The sequence below is a fragment of the Pongo abelii genome, chromosome 10, assembly GCF_028885655.2.
Source record: "Pongo abelii isolate AG06213 chromosome 10, NHGRI_mPonAbe1-v2.0_pri, whole genome shotgun sequence".
NCBI classification, from domain to species: domain Eukaryota; kingdom Metazoa; phylum Chordata; class Mammalia; order Primates; family Hominidae; genus Pongo; species Pongo abelii.
Window position 1 is genome coordinate 28,534,060 of NC_071995.2, and position 15,547 is coordinate 28,549,606.

The following is a 15,547-nucleotide window of genomic DNA, read 5'->3' on the forward strand; positions in this document are numbered from 1 at the left end:
CAGGGTAATATAGAAGTGATGTGACCTTACTACAGCACATCAGGAGGCAGAATGGGACATTCTTAAGGAGTAGTTTCATTTTTATTTTTTGTTTTTTGAGGCAGGGTCCCCTGTCACCTAGGCTGAAGTGCAGTGGTACCATCACAGCTCACTGCAGCCTGGACCTCCTGGGCTCAAGCAGTCCTTCTACCTCAGCCTCCCAAGTAGTTGGGACTACAGGTGCATGCCACCACTATAATTTTTACTTTTTTTTTTTGTAGAGCTGTGGTCCCCCTTTGTTGCCCAGGCTGGTCTTGAACTCCTGGGCTCAAGTGATCCTCCCACTTCAGCCTCTCAAAGTGTAGAGATTACAAGCATGAGTCACCACACCCAGCCTGGAGCAGCTTTTATGACTGTTTTATTGGCATCTGCAATATAACAAGCTGAAGATAGAGGAAGAAGCTTTCAGTGGGCTGGTAGCAGATGCTGTAGTGCACCACCCAAATCCACCTTCTAGGATTGCAGCTCTCATTACTACAGCAGCCGAAACTGCTGGCTTCTAAGAGTCCCCAGCCGAATCCTTCTCCAGTTACTGCCCTCTGCCAGGTGGGCTTTCTCTCCCACATCCAATGGCTGATTGAGGTTGGGGTACAAAGGCCTGGTCCTGTGCCTCAACAGGGACAACTCTGAAGAGCCATCCCGACTCCAGAGCCCCTTGTGGGAGAGGCTGAAGCCTCTGTTGCAACTGCATTACATTTCAACTTCTCCTTTGCCTGATCTTGCTGTCTTCTCTCTCTCACCTGAGTTGATCCAGAGAGCACTTTCCAATACATCTCCAGCACATTAATCTGAGTATTTCAGATTTCCCAGAAAAGCTGACCTAAGACTGGACCATTTTACATATGTGAGTGGGGCTTTTGATAAGCATTTCAAGTTGTAAAACAGGTCTATTTATAAACATTTTTAATATACTGAAATTTCCCAGGAAGTATACATATTAATCTTGTTATAGGAATTTTACTCCATCATAATTCTACCCTAGGAACTGTTGTAGTCTGAGAGTAACAACACAAAGATGTTAACAAGAGATTGTGTCTGGATTGCTTAGGATAGTCAGAGCTTGATACTTAGCTTTTCATGTCCAGAAATTTAACTTTGTCAGAGGTGACCAAACTCAGAGGAGCCAATACAGAGTAAGGGTAGTGTAACTGAGAGGAGAATGTGGCAATTTGAGAGTGGGAATTTATAACGAGAAATGTAATTGCCAAGCAAACCAAAAATTTCTATTGGCTAATTGACATACCCTTACCTCATAAGAAAATCTACATGGGAAGTCAAATCAGAAATTTACTTGATGAATACAATGATTGATTTATTTGATTTTAATTTATCCAATTTGTCTGATAACCTTTGTAGCATTCAGCCCTGGTAGGGCATACCACAAGTAGACCAGATATTCATTTCTGCTTGCCAAGTTACTCTTGCACCAGACAGCCTGCAATATACAACTTAATACTTGTAAATAAAACGCCTCTGCCCAAAACTCTGCAACAGCTTCCTATTGCTATTATATGAAGATAAATCTTAGCTGGGCATGGTGGCACACACCTGGAGTCTCAGCTACTCAGGATGCTGAGGCAGGAGGATCACTTAAGCCCAGGAGTTCGAGCCTGCAGTATGCCATAATCACACCTGTGAACAGCCACAGCACTCCAGCCTGGGTAACATGGTCAGATATTGTCTCTATAACAACAACAACAACAACAACAACAATTTCTTAACCTTCTCCACAAGGCCCTGTGTTGTCTAATCAGATAAAAAAAAATTCCTTGAAAGCCCTATTTGGGTTATTTTCTCTAGGAAATCAAATCAGCATTAAATGCATGAAGCTAACCCGCTGAAAGCAACCACCTGATTCCTGGGGAGGTTGTAGAGTATAGCAGAATGAATGAGAAGCACATCCAGTAACTTCTCCCCAACAATCCCTCTCTGTAGCTTCATAAAATAAGTCAGCCAAAATTATCAACACAGCACCAGCTGACACCAAGAATGATCTTGCCTGCCCCAGACTCTACTAGAAATCGCTACATTTAAACAAGCCACAGGTTTTGTAACTTACTTCCCTACATAGCCTTATCCCCAACCTTAACCCCAGAGCCGAAACGAAGAAGAGGAACGTAGATTGCATGCCTGTAAGGTGGCTTTCCTGTCAAGGTCTTAGACTTTCTTTCACTGGCTAGATTAAAAATATAAACAAAACCCAGCATGAGCAAGCATGTGGGGAAATGAGAATTTTCTTGTACTGCCTGCTGGTAGCGTGGAAACTGGTGTAACCTCTGGATGGTAGTTTGGTAACAGGCTTGGAAATGTAAAGTGTGCATTGCCTTTGAGTCACTTCTAGTAGTTTGCCCTGAAGTTCACATTCTCTAGTGGGAGGAGATAACTGAAAAGGAAGTTCAACTGTTTTAACATAGTGGAAACTGTTGCAAGTAATGGTTTAGAATTTAGAAAACCACGAATATCAAATGATCTTCGGAAACATACTTTTTCAAGAGTGACCCTCTATATGATTGTGGTGTAATGTCAATTGTGAACTGAGGGATGTCAATCCATAATATCAAGAAAAATTATGCTAAAAAATCTCTAATGTGATTCAGCCTTTTTTCAGTCTAGTCAAGTCGGTTAAAAAATAAAGCAGGGATCAATTAGAAGTCACTGTTTCCAGGTTTATAGAGTAATCTGCAGAAGACAGTCTGGTGATAGCTCTGAATGGACTGTCATGTGGATGATTAAATGGCCCAGTGAAAGTCCCGTGCAGCTTGTAAAATAGAGTCTTCATTTTCAAACAAACTCAACTGTACCTTAGTTGTCTGGTCTCCGTTAGAGTCCTTTTGAAAGTGATGGCTATGAGAAGAGGAGCCAGGAGTCAAGCACTCTTAGTCTCAAACTGGAAAGGCCCATTCAGTTTTTTAAAAAATCTTGTAAACTTTCAATTTTTTTCCAAGGTAAAAACCTTACTAGGTTTTCATCAGGACAGACTTCCAGGAGAACTGAAAAGCACCTATTTTCTCTCCTTTTTAAATCTATTGGCATAACACTGCATATCATAAACTTTTATGCTCTTTAAAATCTCCGTATCTGTAGTTGCATCTCCATTATCACTGTTACTGTTTGTGTCTTTTTGTTTTCCCTGGATTAATCTTGTCAAGCTTTTTCCTATTTTCTTTACTTTTCCAAAGAATCAGTTTTTGGTTATTGTCAATTTCAGTCATTTTTTGTTTTCAAAAAAAGTTAATTTCTAAATTAAGTTAATTTCTGCCTTTATCTTTAAAATTATATTTGAAATTATTAATCATAACAGAATTTACATACATTTGAAAAACAGAGGTATATATGGGAATAATTATATATTTGATTTACATTCCTTGGTGGACATAAGGGTCATGGAGGGGCTTCTGCTCTAAGTGTTATATCCTTCTTCTTCCTTTGAATTTATTTTGTTTTCTCTTTCAGGTTTCCTGAGTTGAAAGCTTTGTTCATTTGTTTTCATTTTTGTGTTTTCTGTGAAGTGCATTTAAAACAATAAATTAGCCCTCTAAATACTGCTTTGGGTATATCCCACAGTTGCAAAATTGCATAGATGGAAAAGTTGCTTTATTCATTTGGTGGAAGGGTTTTATCAATAGCTTTCCTTCTATTATTATTTACTACTGCCATTTGGTATTCATTCTTTATTTACTATGTGGTAGGCCTAAGAGAGTAAAAGTAATACCAAAGAGTTCTTCCGATCAAGGAGCTAACACTTTCACATGGCAAAAACAAAAATCAGGTAAATTGAGTGCTGAAAAGGTTTTCATCATGATTTTTCTCATCCTTTCTGGCCTACAATTTTAGCCTGTCTGCCTACATTTAGCATAAACTTGAAGAGGAGGGAATACGTGGAGGAAGGGGATACAAAGTCATATTCAGCTGTAGTCTAATAAGGTTAGCAGTGGCCACAGTGTATGTTTATTACCTGAACGTTGATTCTGTATCAGATAGTTGGTGATAAGAGTTTTGGAAGTTCCTTCAAATGATCTATTACTTAGGTCAATGGTTCTTAACCTGGGTCTGTGAACCTCAATGAAAAAACCATATATATATTACATATATAACTATGTATAGTTATATAGTTATATATATTATATATTATGTAATTTTTTCACTAAACTCAAACTGAAAATTAGCATTTGTTCCATCATGAATGTAGGCAGCAAACCACAGGAATATTAACAATACCTGTGACTTTTCCTCAATAGGAATCACACATATTTTCTACCCCATTAAAGTTGTTGTAGATATCTCAAAATATTGTTTCCGTGTATCATTAATACAAAATTACTGTAGGTCTTGATCTTATTATTTAATGCATTAATAAAGAGGCAAATATATAACTATTTTAGTTCTCTATGGCAGTGTAACATAGTATCCCAAAAGTTAGTGGCTTAAAACCACAAATATTTATTGTCTCACAGTTTCTGTGGGCCAGAAATCTGGGCTTGGCTAGTTGGGCCTGCTGGCTCAGTATCTGGTTTTACAAGGCTGCAGTCTAGGTGTCAGGTGGGGCTGCAGTCATCTCAAGGCTCAACTAGGAAAGAATCTACTTCCAAGCTTACTTACATGATTATTGGCAGTATTCAGTTCATCACAGGTTGTTGGACTGGGGGCCCGAATTCCTTGGTGACTGTTGACTGGATATCTCTCAGTTCCTTGACATGTGGGCTTCTCTGTAAGGCAGGTCACAAGACAGCAGCTGGCTTCCATGAAAGCAAGCAAGTGAGAGAGCAAGGACAAGCAAGATGGAGCCCAGAATATTTTTGTAACCTAATCACGGAAATGATATCCTAATCACTTTTGCTATATTTCCTTTTTAAGAACTAAGTTACTAGAGAAGGGAATTACAGAAGGCAGGAATACCAGAAGGCGAGGATCATTGGCAGCCATCTTAGATGCTACTACTTACCACGTAATTATATTACAAACTCACTTTTTAGTATTTTGGTAACTGTATGTTAACATTATCAATTTCCTTTGTAACCCTAGGTAGTTCATGCATTTAAGAACACTGTTTTGAAAAGGGGTCCCTAGACCACCAAAATTCTGGTTCATAGCTCTAATTTGTTTCAGTTGAGGTACTTTCAACAACTTCCCAGGGAAATTTGTTTACAATGGTCTCAATTTAGGAGAATTTAGGAACTAGAGGTCAGAGTCGTAGCCTATCCCATATTAACCTAGACTGCTACTCTATACTAGTTCATATTACTCTAGTATGGCACATTTGAAGACATAAATTTGCTATGGAACAAACCATACACTGTTCTGAATCCTACCGTAGCATTTGAATGGTATGTGTATGCATGCAGTACAGGGAGAAGGGTGTATAGGCCTCTGTCAAGCTTGTCTGATCACAATTAAACCTCCTATGCTTGTATATGACAACTGTCATTTGAGTTTCAAAATGACCATATAAGTAGAGCTAATCTCCCCAAAAATACACTAATTACCAAACTAGAGCTTTTCCCACTACTAAGCTATGTATGAAAAAGCACAGTGTAAGAAAGAGAAATGAGGTCATGCTTCTTTCCTAGGTGTTTTGCTCGTGTCACCTGCTCTTGGGAAACCTAAAGATGACAGGTGGCATTTCTAAGTGATAATTTTTGCAAGCACAGTACCAGCTTCATACGTTGTCTCAGTAAGCTAAAAGCTAAGGATATTTTATAAGACCTCCAATACTCATATTGAAGATAAACTTGCCAACAATAATTGGGAGTCATTCTCTTATTTGGCTTTCCCAAAGGCCAGTTTTGTCCCCAGACACAAATTGCATCAACCTTCCCAAAGCTGTCCCTTTTGGGTCATCCTATAGGGGAGTGCTCTTCTGCACAATTCTCAGATCCTACTGATAAAGCAGGCCAGTACTGTAGTTATTTTAGATTTTCCAAGAAAACCCAAACAGGTTTTTAATGTATTTTTTGTGGCATTTCCAAATCCTAGTTCCTCTCCAGTCTCTGGAGTCCCCTGATGGTGAAATGGAAGGGTCAAGGAACCTGGGTGGCTTCGAGTCCCCACAGCTACCAACTGAGCAACTTAGCTGATCCATCTTTCTTGACAACTGTTTCCCAATCTGAAAAATGTGTGAATTCTCTCTTTCTATTTCTAACATTCTTTGCATTGCACTGTTTGAAAAATTCGGATGACATTTTGAATGTGACTAATGTCGCAACACACTAGGCCACTCTCAAGAGATGCCTGAACAGGTTTGGAGTAAAAACGGCAGTGAGGTGAGGCTGGTGAGAGGGGAAGTGGCGACAGTTCAGTCAACTCCCTCAAAACCAGTCTGGACTTCACCAGGCAGAGATGGGTGGGGCCGGGAAGAGCGGCGTTGACGACAGAAGGCTACTTCCGGCTGTGGTGCGTATGACGTCAGGGCCAGTCGGACCGACCCAGCCACCGAGAAGCCGAGAAGGCAAGGCTCGCGAGAGTTCAGGGAGGCCGCCCTGAGGCCGCGGGTCCCACCTCCCGGGGGCGGGGCGAGGGCGGAGCGGGGAGAAGGGAGCTGACGGGCGCCCAGCCGGCTGCGGTCCGTGCGGAGGCTGAGCCGGCCGCGGGCGCGACCGGAGGCAGGTGAGTTCGCGGATGCGGCGCTCGGCTGGGGGCCCGAGCTCGCCGCGCCAACCCCAACTCTGCGAGCAGGAGCAGGAGGAGATTTTAGGTGTCTTTGGGTGTCCCGGGAAAGCCGGGCTAATTCTGGGGCTGGAAATGTCTCCGGGGAACCTGCGGCGACGGCCTTGGCCCTCTTATTCCCCGGGGTGATCCTGGTCCCGTGTGTCCAGAGAGGGAGCCTCGCGCCAGGGGAGGAATCTTTGTCCTCTGCTCCTTTCTCCTTCCACTCCCCGGCCCCCGAGCACCCCGCTCCGGGTCCCCGCCTGGGCTTCATAAACAATAACAAATGTCGCGGATCCTCTCCGGGTAGCCCCAGCGCTCCCGTCCCGTGCCCTCCAGCCGATGTCACCCAGAGCCAGGATCCGAGGCATGGCTCTTCAATTGTGGGGGCTGTTTGTGTACCGTTCCTAAAAACTGATGCGTCAGATTGCCAAACATTTCTCAAGACAGACTCAGGAAAGCCTCCCAGCTCCTAGAAGCCACGGAGTGCTCAAAACCAGTCTTAGAATCTATCTTTACCATTGCACCCGTAGCCCCTTCCTTTCAAAATCATTTTTTCCCACTCCTTTTTTCACCTTTAGTATCGAGGTCAAACGGGTGGTTATTTGGTGTGGGAAAAGAAAAGATTATAACCGATTGAGTAGGGCACGTTTCACCTTTAAAAAGTTGCCAGGTTGACAGCAAAAGAACAAACTTTATTTTCAAAACCAATGGCCTCCCCTTTTACTGGTGCTGCTTTTGTTTTGTGGAATAGCTTTTCGGGTTCTAAGTTTGGAGGAATGATATAAAAAGAAATGGGAGGTGGGGGGAGGGCTAGTGGCTCTGGAAGTAGTGGCTTGTCCAAAAGTAGGATGCTATTGTTTCTCACTTGATAAAATGCAGAACCAACGCTCTTGCCTATTTCACATAACTTGTGATAAGTTTTGAGAGAAGGCACTTAATCAGAAATGGCCTATTAGCTTATTTTACTGCTCAAATCTGAAAAAACAGCTTTAAGTGATTTAAGTTCTGCCTCTTGATTGTAAGATGGGGATTGATGAGTGAGACCTTGTCTTTTTTGGCGCTGGGGCTTACGTTTGACCGGTCTCTCTACTTTAAGGCAGGGCCTATTGTACTTAAGCCCATTTTTGCTTCCTCAGTACAGATTCTTGAAAGTTCTTTGTCTCAATCACATATGTATATGAGGTACTGTAAACCTCTTTGAATTTGATTGGCCTTTCTCTCTGTGCCTCAGGATATGTAAAACAATTAAGTTTATTATACTCTCTCCCCAGTGGCTGAGAGGTATTGTATGTGAATTAGCCACCCTTGTGACTATTTGAGGAGAGAGAAGTTAGTCTAAAATATTATGTTAAATTATGATATTACATAATTTTATTGCATAAGTTCATCAAACTACTTCCATCTGAAAAATCCTGATCTCAAAAGAGGTAGGTACAATGAATTAAAAAATGTTTTAGTTTGACCTCACTTAGCTTTGTTTTCTCCTTGTTAAGATGGCTGATAATGTTTCCCATTTGGTTGTGATGTGTTTAGAATGAGAAGCAAAGTTGGGTGTAGTTTTTGCACTCTTTTGAAAGGCCTTGCCACTAGGAATGAGAAAATTAGACTTAGAAAACCCACATTAAATAGAAGCAGTTCTTCTCTAGCCATTTGCTCTTGCGTTTGTTTTAAAATAAGTCAAAGAATAGTGATGAAGATGATTTGTGCCAACAAATAGATGTCCTTGTCAGTTTTTATGCTGAAAACTTGATTTCTAAAGGTAGGACACTATAAGAACAAAGGAGAAATTGGACTTTTTAAAAAATGATAACAAAGCAATGGACTCAGTTCAGCTGTTTGCTTTCAGAAAAGTTCTGTTCTCTTTAAGTAAGGAGAGCATCATTGTGTTAATGAAATTGGATAACGCACCTTAGAAAGTGCCTCCCCAGTGATCCAGGATAAGTTGGAGGCTCTTTTGTGTGTGTGTGGCACTTTTTGTTAAGAGGGAAAGAGGGCACAAATCAGAGCCAGAAAGATTTGCATCTCGATGTATTGTTAAAATGCTTTTATTTTATGTAAATAGTGTAGGGCGAATCAAGCAAGCATATTGTTGTCTAGCATCCTTAGGATTACATTAAAATCAGCAGATGGGCAAGTTATGATTAGGTTAGACTTGACATATGCAGAAATTATGCTTCTGTATTTTTATATTAAAAGCACCATGGTCTTTTTGAATGAAATAATGAAAGCAAGCTTTTAAGACATAACTTTTTTTAAAAATTAAAAATCTGTCTTTGGTTAGTAGTTTAAAAACATGAAGCATATCCTCCTCTTCTTCCCCCCAGAATTTTTGTTTAAGTCTTAAGAAAGTCTTTAGCAAGGTATGACCAGTACTTAAGTGCACTGGTTGCATAAGCCTTCTGTCTCCAGGTAAAAGTTTGCTAATTGACAGGGTATTGTTGTTCAGAATCTTTAGAGGGAGAGAAATGAAAGGCAACAGTGAACAGTGTTTGCTGCTCTGTACACTCGGACGAACTGTGGTTGCCGTCTTCAAGGAGATGTGATCCAGTGGGAGAGAAATATACCTACCCAAATAAATACCATGGAAAATGTGTTTTATGAGGAAGCCAAGGAGGGAGGGATTAAGTGCTGCTAGACCAATTAAGGAAGACTGAAATAGGAAAAGGCGTTTCTGTGGATGATTTAAGTGATCTAGTCATATGATAATGATGATAAGTAAATACTTTATATAATGGTGCTTCCTGCTAAATCCTTTACATGTACTACTTACTTGCCTGGCTTTAATCCTCACAACAACTGTATGGAGTAGGTATTTTTATTATTCCCGTTTTGCAGATGAAGTAACTGTGGTACTAAGGTTAGATAGCTACTGAGTGGTAGGACCAGGATTCTGACCCAGGCATTCTGGCTTGTACCCATATGGCATGCTTAACTGCAATCCATATTTTCTCTCCCATTTGTGATGGTCTTCCTCAGGTCTGTAGTTTCAAAAACTTGACTTAGGAAATACATTCTTCTGACATCTAAATTTTGGGGTCAGTTTTCTAGAAAGAGTTCCAAAATAACACCCAAGTAAATGAGTTATTTTTGACATGTTAGTTATTTTAATCCATTTTTGGAAGTTATTCTTGGTGCAGATTAAATATAACTATTGAGTGGGACTTTTTAATAATTTTGACTTATTACCTATAAGTACTCATAAGAACTTAGAAGTGAGAAGTTATTCCATATTAACTCTTTTGCTTAATGGAATGTTTGAGTCTTTGTATATTTTGTCCTGTAATTTATTTTTTTTAAAGACAGAACCTCACTATCTTGCCCAGCCTGGACTCGAATTTCTGGGCTCAGATGATCTTCTTGCCTCCTAAGTTGGAGGAACTATAGGCCTGAGCCACTGTGTTTGGCTTTGTTCTGTAATTTTTTTTTTTTTTTGACAGAGTTTAAATCTGTCTTTTAGGCTGGAGTGCAGTAGTGCGATCATGGCTCATTGCAACCTCTCCCTCTCAAGCTCAAGCGATCCTCCCACCTCAGCCTCCTGAACAGCTCGGACTACAGGTGTACACAAGCACGCCCGACTGATTTTTAAATTTTTTGTAGAGACAGGGTTTCACTATGTTGCCCAGGCTGGTCTCGAACTCCTTGGCTCAAGTGATCCTCCTGCCTTGGCCTCCCAAATGTTGGGATTACAGGTGTGAGCCCATGTGCCCAGCCCTGTTCTATAATTTTTTAGATCACTTGGCACTGGATAGTTTTTGGTTTGAATTATGAAGTTGAAATTTAGTTAATGATTGAATGGTGGTCTCAGCCCTTTTAGTTTATTTTCATGAATAGCTATGCTTATAATGGCAGAAACAGGGTGAATGGAGTGTTGTACATGTAAAAATGAGAGAAGTTCCATCACTGATACTTTATGTTGGGTCAACTTTGACAGTTCTTTGGGTTTGTGAAATAAAAGGTGCTATAGAAGTGCACAGTGTCTTGTATAGGCCTGCTCAGTACTGTAAATGTCCACCTGATTTTATTTATGAAGTTTCAGGAATAGTCCACATTTGTTATTGTTTAAGAATTGGAATCACAAATTCAATTGGATTTAAAGGTTAGAAAAAACGTATACCTAGGCAGGGAATACAGCAGGTGAGCGGTGCGAGAGGTATTGCCTGCCTTTTCCTAACTGTCCAGCAGGATCCAGACTCTTCAGCTTCTTTGTCAGTGCCCGCAGTTGACCGTACTCATAGTTTAAGTACAGCTCCAGAGTCATAGTCTCTGTGAATGACTATAAGTATTCTCCACTTGACTCAATGGGGTAGGTTCTAGAAGACACCTATACTAGGACAGTTGATGGTTGATGAGCTTAAAACCTAGTGGGAAAAGTAGCAGAACTAAAGCCAGGATTTAAAGCACGTGTATTTATATTATTGAAATAAGACAGAGATGGCAAAACAAATTTTAAAAAGTTTTTTTTTAAAACATACCTTAAATTAGTAGTGATGGTATATCATTTCCATTTACCATGCCCTGATTGGCAGATCTTTAGCCCATCGTTTCATGGAGATACTTAGATGTGGACTTTGCTTTGTTATAAAAAGTTTCCAAGTTCTTCTAAGTACAGGTGGTTTGGGAAGATTGTCTTAGTAAAAAGGTGTGTGAGTAGGTCTATCAAAAGGAAACCAGTCACACTGTTACCTCCTTGCTGATTCAAGTTTTGGGGGCATCTTTTCCCACCAGGAATAGCTTATCTGCATTGAAAGTCTGCTGAGGCAGGTAGCCTGCCTCTTAGATGAGCTCTGCACAGATCTTAGGGAAGACCTTAACAGTTACAGGTCATGTGGTGACCTGATCATTCACAGTCGTATTGTATAAATTCCAAACAGGCCTGGAGCCTTGGCAATTGTCTGTGATATGTGATAACACTTCTACTATGCTTAGCTTTTATTTGTTTATTTATTTATTTTTGAGACAGAGTTTCACTCTTGTTGCCAAGGCTGGAGCGCAATGCATGATTTTGGTTCACTGCAACCCCCGCCTCCTGGGTTCAAGCGATTCTCCTGCCTCAGCCTCCCAAATATCTGGGATTACAGACACGTACCACCACGCCTGGCTAAGTTTTGTATTTTTAGTAGAGATGGGGTTTCACCATGTTGGTCAGGCTGGTCTCGAACTCCCGACCTCAGGTGATCCACCCGCCTCGGCCTCCCAAAGTGCTGGGATTACAGGCGTGAGCCACTGCGCCTGGCCTATGCTTAGCTTTTAAATTCTTAACAAGCTCTTTGCCTTCCCCTTAATTAACACCAGATCAGTTGGTAACCCAAATTGTTGGTTCTCTGGCCATTTATTCAGAAGGCTTCCTGTTTTCCTTGCCTTTTGCTGATTTTCGCTGATTCCACAGGTATAGAATTTCTACATGTTATAATAGATAAATCTCTGATCCCGTATGCACAGATAGCATCCATTGTTTTCTTACCTCTTTGAGTTATTTACTCTCTCCAGCTGATTCAGGAGATTTTATTCCTCGTTTTCCTGATTCCTGGGACACTTTTATTGCTTTTGCGGTTCCTGAGTAGGGTGGAGTTAATAATGTTTAACACCTCAAATCAGCTACAAATACACCCAGAATAAAGAACAAGATGGCAGAAACTAACATGAGGGCATGATAGCTAATACCAGCTATTTTTGGCATTCGGGGTTGCTGTACCTTTGCTATGGAGTCTAGCTTTCATTCTGTCTGTGAAAGTTTAGAAAATTGAGTTTGGGACAGAGAAGCTTCTGCACACATTAATGCGCACTTTTCAGGGGCCAAGTTCTCCCGTTGCTATTCTGCTTTTATGAATACAGTTATTGCTATTCTGCTTTTATGATGTGGAGATTTTGACTGCATTTCTTGATTCCTCACCAATTCAAGAGACACAGTAAGTAATCTGAACATTTAATATGAAGAATACTTTGTGTAATTTATATTTCTCAAACTTTGTCTCCCAGTGGTAATATATAGATTTAGCTCCCCGAATATCATCTTCCCCTCTTAAATGTTCTTGATTCCTTTTTCTTTCTGAATGTCACCCATTAGGGCACAGGTCTAATAATTTTAACAATGCCAGTAACCACTTATCCCTTACTATGCACCAGACATAGTGCTAAGTACTTTATATATATTATCTCATTTAATCCTTATAGCAATCTTATGAGTTATTATATCTACCTACAAATGAGGAAATTGGAGCTTAGAGAGGTGAAGTGACTTGTCCAGGGACACACAGGTAGATAGTAAGTGGTAGAGTTAGAAATTGCTTCTTCAGGCCGGGTGCGGTGACTCACGCCTGTAATCCCAGCACTTTGGGAGGCCGAGGCGGGCAGATCACGAGGTCAGGAGATTGAGACCATCCTGGCTAACATGGCAAAACCTCATCTCTACTAAAAATAAAAAAAAAAGCCGGGCGTGGTGGTGGGCTCCTGTAGTCCCAGCTACTCAGGAGGCTGAGGCAGGAGAATGATGTCAACCCGGGAGGTGGAGCTTGCAGTGAGCTGAGACCGCGTCACTGTACCCCAGCCTGGGTGACAGCGAGACTCTGTCTCAAAAAAAAAAAAAAAAAAAAGAAATTGCTTCTTCGGATCAGGTTTGCTCTCTCTTACATTGCATTATTTTACTACAAAAACTTCTCCTTTTCTCTTTAATTTACCTCCCTCTTCTAGTCCCACCCCAAGTTTTCTTTCTTCTCTTTTTTCCTCTCCTTTTTTGGTAATTTCCCCTTTAGGAGTTATTTACAGTTTTGCATGTCAGACATAAATTCTCTTGGGAAAAGTATGCAGAAATAATTCACTTGTATTCTGATTTCTTATAGACAGGGATTTACTCTTAGCACTTGTTTTAAGAATAATACCAGGAGCCCTTATATTTGTATTACACTTTATAGTTTTATGAAGCATTTTTACACATTTCCTTACTTAATCCTCATAGCAGTCATGTGGTATAGGCAGTGGGGGTTATGGCTATTACACCTATTTTCAGGTAAAGAGAGGAACTCAGATTAAGTGACTTGTCTGAGATCTCAAAATAAGAGACAGAGCCTGAATTTAAACTTAGGTCTTTCGACTCTAACATAAACACTTTATTTAACACACTGGTCTTCCTTGTAGAGTAAAAGCTGCTACAAGCAAATTGTTCACTAAGGGCTCTACAAAATTAGTTGATGAGACAAGGTTTTTGCCCTTAGTGATTACAGTGCTGAAATAAATGATATAATCAATGTTCTGACTTCATTTAAGCCAATTAGGAGAGGGTAAATATCATTATAGCATGGTATTTTCTAAAGTTTTAAGCCTTGAGCTTTGTTTTGTTTTGTGAGAATTGAGAAGCTGGAATTTTATAGTTCTGCAATTTAAATCATGAAATGTTAAAAGTCCTTAATTCTTAAGTTATTGTCTATCTCATTGTGCACTCAATTGCTTACATTCTAACTAAAACAATTATGATAAAGGAATAGGGTGAAGGGAGGACAGACATAAACAGTGAAATTAAGGAACTGGGAATCCTAACAAGGGCTTGCTTGAGGTATCTTACAGTAGCACTTTTTTTTTGAGATGGAGTCTCGCTCTGTCGCCCAGGCTGGAGTGCAGTGGCGCGATCTCAGTGCACTGCAAGCTCTGCCTCCCGGGTTCATGCCATTCTCCTGCCTCAGCCTCCCGAGTAGCTGAGACCACAGGCGTCCACCACCACGCTCGGCTAATTTTTTGTATTTTTAGTAGAGATGGGGTTTCACCGTGTTAGCCAGGATGGTTTCGATCTCCTGACCTTGTGATCCGCCCGCCTCGGCCTCCCAAAGTGCTGGGATTACAGGCGTGAGCCACCATGCCCGGCCTACAAAAGCACTTTTGTAGAAAATTGAATATGATCCTTAAAAGAATGGATAAGCTGCAAGTAGTATTCACTTCTGGAAAGTGATAATGTTTGAGAGCTCAGACAGCTTATTTAATGATCCATTTTTGACATACTATCTTGTACTAGTGTCTGTTTTATTAAATTTAATTTTTACTAGCAGTGTTCATTTTTACTTAGTTAAGTGTCTACCCACTGACCTGCTCCCATTGTGGAAACACCACACCGTGTTTGCCCCTTATGACTTTTCTGTATTTGGCAGCAGAAGCTGGTTGCTCAGTTTATTGTAGTACTAGGGAGTTGCCCTTTGTTGTGTTTTTTACAATAGTGATCCATTTCATTTGGACATTTTCAGATCTGGTTGAGGATGTTCTCCATATGTCGACCCTTATCTAGACAAACAGAATAGACTTTTTCTATTTTTGTGGCTAGAGTGGAAAATTTTAGTACTGAATTGCATGTATATGACCCATTGATATTCTTAATACTGGCAAATCCTAAAGGAATCACAGACTCATAGTATTTTAGTGAGGTTAATCATCATAATTCATTATTTATCAGCTGTTTGCAGGGCACTGTGTTAGGTACCATGGCAAAATAGAGACAAATAGATGTTTGGCCCTCCATTTAGAAAAGTCCAATCCAGTAAGAGGTATAATGTATGGGTACAAGTGACTGTAATTCAAACAGAAAGTGATAACGGAGTAACAGGGTACTGTGGGAGCAGAGGAAAGAGAGATTGCTTCTGGCTGTAGAGATTAGGAAAGCTTCCTATATGAAGTGAAATATGAATTGACCATTTCAGAGTGAAGGACATGCCACGCAGAGGGATTAGCATAAATTGAGTGTATCTGTACAGCACATGGTAAATTCTGTTAATTATCTACTTCTCTTTCTGCTCTATTGGATTTGAACCCTTTGAACTTAGAGAATTGATGTTTTCCAGCTTTTCATTCTCTACTTCACCACCTGCTCAACTCGGTACGTTGATTA

The 15,547-nt window shown here is 40.5% G+C and overlaps 1 protein-coding gene across 4 annotated transcripts in view; it reads left to right on the forward strand.

Annotated features, from left to right (window-relative positions):
• The first annotated feature begins 6,479 nt into the window (after window positions 1–6,479).
• The window catches only part of STK38L (serine/threonine kinase 38 like), an 82,864-nt gene continuing 73,796 nt past the window's right edge, over window positions 6,480–15,547 (forward strand). For 2 of the 4 annotated variants that reach the window (XM_009247570.4, XM_024257132.3), the window contains exon 1: window positions 6,532–6,642. The gene's annotated coding sequence lies outside the window, so the exon portion shown is untranslated. Of the gene's footprint in view, window positions 6,643–15,547 lie in introns of all 4 variants that reach the window. The other 2 variants (XM_024257133.3, XM_024257130.3) reach the window with 2 other exon arrangements.